The sequence below is a fragment of the Pelmatolapia mariae genome, linkage group LG15, assembly GCF_036321145.2.
Source record: "Pelmatolapia mariae isolate MD_Pm_ZW linkage group LG15, Pm_UMD_F_2, whole genome shotgun sequence".
Taxonomy (NCBI): domain Eukaryota; kingdom Metazoa; phylum Chordata; class Actinopteri; order Cichliformes; family Cichlidae; genus Pelmatolapia; species Pelmatolapia mariae.
Genome location: NC_086240.1, coordinates 8,372,597 through 8,376,663, shown reverse-complemented (window position 1 = coordinate 8,376,663; position 4,067 = coordinate 8,372,597).

The following is a 4,067-nucleotide window of genomic DNA, read 5'->3' as shown; positions in this document are numbered from 1 at the left end:
ACAACCCTCCCCCCAAAAAAACGTATTTGTTGTATTTACGTCATTTCATCGACACCGAGCTTTTGCATAATTAAAGTTAAAAATAATAATAATAATAAAAAGTATTTTCTTCGCTGACGTAACTTCCGTTTGTAGTTCGTCAGCCTGGCATAAGATCTCAACAGGTTTCAAAACGTTTACGCTGTCAGACCTATATTACACTGGATTTATTTACAGCTACTACTCTGTGCATCCGTCAGAGTAAAGTTCTGCAAGCCTAAAATAGTAATAAAAGTTGCACCCCATATAAAAAAAGAAACATTGCACTACACGTCGAGTTTAACAGTAAATAATAAGAAATAACACAAACCACAACAGAGAAAGAAAAAAAATTAACTTATGTCGCAAAGAAAAAGAAAACAACCCATCTGTATAAAATGGAAAAGTTATAATAAAACGACTCTTTAAAACAAAGTGAATGACTGGAAGAGGACTCTGTCTGACAGAGATAAGAGTATCACAGGAAAATAAGAGAGGTGTGAGGTGGTATGAAATACAGTCTGTAAAGTGTTAGATTTTCTCAGGTGTTAAGTGTCCATGATGTGAAGAGGGTGGGGGATGCAGCATTTCCTTTAAGCCCTATAGTCTTTTTGCCACCAGGCACCAGGCACATATAGCAATGGCTGAAAAAAAGAAAGAAGAAAAAAATGTTGCAGAGCTGGGCCTCACATGTGGTGATGCTCGCTGACCTGTGGTTTCTCAGGCTGTGCTTGAATTATATATTTTTACGTTTAAGAGGAACAATACTTGTAAATATTTGCTGCACTGAAGCAGAGTGAGTTTTCCATTTTGGTAGGACACTGTCACAGAAACATGGAAGCAAATAGGTGAGGACAATCAGACCAAAAAAAGAAGGGGGTGGGGGGTGTCTTTGTGACTCATATCAGTAATAACTGACCTGGCATAGTTTTCCTGTAACAGCAAAAGCAAATGTTTTATTTGTAGTTTCATGGCCTTTAACATCTGTGGACCTTTAACTGTGAAAGAGGACTGACAAAATGTTGTTAAATAATGTTCTGATTTACAGTTTTTTAGTCTTTTTCATTTTAAATGTTTCCCGCTTGGATGTTTACAAAGGGGTAACCCTTGTTTCTCTTTTCTGAACTGAGTAGTTTATGTCATATTTCTAACCTGCTTTCAGAGTATAATGCCTGGGTGTGCATCACAAGCTAGTGAAGGTGATCTCTGCTTTTACAGCTTACTAGGGCTACGTTTGACAAAAAAAAACAAAAAAAAACAGGACCAATTCTAATTGTTGTCCAGCCACATCTTTAATGATTCATTGAGGTGTCAAAACTCATCATTAAGGCTACAGGGGGAGGCTGTCGAATGTCATCTTTATGAAAGGAAAGAGTTCGATCATTTGATCTTCAATTTCTGAGGCAACACTTAAAAGTCCAATATATAAAAATCTCAAACCTTGGTTTATTTAATTCCACAATTTTGCCATTTTATTGGCTTCAGTGCCAATATTTTCAAAGCTTCCCCCCGAATAGGTTGTGCACCGGATGGTGCTGGGACTTTTCCTCCCGCAGCTCTGTGTTTACAGTGTATACATGACGAGAAGGCTGATGACTGTCTCTGTAGTTTCGATGACTTACCGCAGAGATTTCCTCTCGTTCCCCGCGGTGTTCCCAAACACCACGTTGGCTCCACTTGTCAGAATTCTCAGCGAATCCCGTGCAGGCCTGCGGGGCTGACAGCTGAATCTGGCCTTCCTCCGCACCGATGAAGTCACGTCGTTCTGTTTTTTACAGGGTTTTTCGACCCAGCTCAGGTGTTCAGATTTTCTAGTTTTAAATCATACGAAGGAAACACCATAATGATTCAAGCAAACAAACAAACAAACCAAAACTTAATGTAAAAGGGATAATGCACCATGCACTCTCTCAGGAAAAAGAAGAAAAAAAAACAAGTGAACTGAAAGAACTCGAGCTTGCTAACGTGAACTACCATGCGCATACAAATTTGAATCCCACCTTTGATTTTGGGGTGTGAATGACTATTTTGTCAAAGGTTATCGCCTATGGTTAGGGGCCAACCCATCTGAGCCCACACTACACCTCGAACAAACACTCAGTGACATCATATTTTCCTGCTATCTTTGTACCACAAGAAATCTATAGCCTGTCTACCACAAAGGGGGAGAAGCGAGAAGTGTATATGTGTGCCCTTTTTTTTAGTAACATTTCATGTGCTTGTTTATCTGCGAACTGGTCTGCAACATGCCCCTTTTTTGGTGTCAGATATGCTTGCAGATGTATGCATGTTTTGTTTTTTTGATGCATCTTATTGCCTCAATGAAAGGGAGGATGATGAAAATGTCAGACAATAATCTGATAGCAGCGATGCAGGTGAAGTTTACAGCATGCATCTGCACGGTGAAATGAAATATGAGGTCTGGCGTGTCTCCCCCTTGCTAAAAATAGAACAGAATAAAGAACGGCTCCTGCTTAGGTAATTGTAAAGACTTTTTCATGATTGATGGCTCATATTGCAACTGGCAGTTTGATGAAGATCAGATTAACAGAGGTTGGTAAGAACAACGGGGGGGATATTCATATCGGGACGGGGATGTCAGTGTAGAAGATGATCATTTGTTGTACGTAAAAGTTTGCCCGCGTGTGTGTGTGTGTGTGTGTGTGCCTTTGCCTGCGCATGCATGTGTGACCCTGAGTGGGTGGAGGTTTCCCCTCACAAAAAGAAAAAATTCCACTTCCTGCGTTTTGAAGTTTTAGCTGCACATCTACATGTCAAAATAAACAACTGCATATGCATACATGTGCAGTTGTTGTTCATTGCACAGTTTACAGGGTCACACAGGTGACAGAGGGAACTCTTCCTTTACATCAAAATGTTTCTAGGACATTGTACAAACTAAACACTTCAAACAGCACCTGATGCAAGATGGAAATGGAACATATTGCATAAGGGAGAAGACATGTATGCCAAAAAAAGAAAAAGAAGTCAATTGAAACTAGAGAAGTCGGTCTCTGCAGTGTTTCTCTTGCATTGTCCTTGGTCAACATAACCTTTTGAGATTCACAACAAAACAGAGACTTGTTAAAAAAAAGAAAAAAACGTCACAACTTCAACCAACCAGTCTTTGACACAGTGCTATGCCAAATACGTTGTTTGTGTGTGTGTGTGTGTGTGTGTGTGTGTGTGTGTGTGTGTGTGCATGTGTGTGTGTGTGTGTTTTATTTGCTCTCTGCCACCTTGATGCAATCACATATAGAGATGAATCAAACGTGCGTTAGGTTTGCAACAACGAGGTGTGATCATTTCACACCTTCACACAGGATCTGAACACTTGTTTCCTTTCAAGGGCTTTTGAGCACTCGCCGGACAAATCTCTGTTGCCGCAGAGTTTACAGAAAGTCTGATCAATTAATCAGTGGCAGATGAGTGGGATTTCTGAGAGAATGGATTCTGCGCTGATTAAAAGGATTAAACAGATGGATGGACAGATTGCTGGAAGAATGATGGGATCAGAGGATAATTGCTTTGTTTGTTTTTAAACCTGTAAATTATATTATTTTTGATTAAAATTAAAATAAAGATGTTTGCGTTTGTCACACCACCTCCAAATGAATTACCAAACATTTCACGGGATCTGCATGATAGCTCCCGAGAAATAGAACACGGTGGTGTCTGTGGAGTCAAGTGAAAGCAGAGGGTTGCAAATTTTGGTGACAACAACATGTACATTTGCAAACAGATTAGCCTGCTGTAATTGTAGAAGACAAAGCCTTTGTGCATGTGTGTGGGGAGGGGGTGAGGTCCCTTTAAAGGTTGGCAGTAGGTACCGGGGAACACTTTACATAATTTTCCAAGGGCCCCAGACATGATGGGAGTGCATTTTCACTGGAACTCACCCTCGGGGAAAATGCAAAACATACACCCTTTGCAGTCAGGTGGGCAAGTAGTCCAAACAACTGAAGTACACACAGATGATACATAAAAGGTATTTAAAGTAGCAGGTTGAGAAATTAAAAGATAATCACATTCAAATCCATAAATGCTGA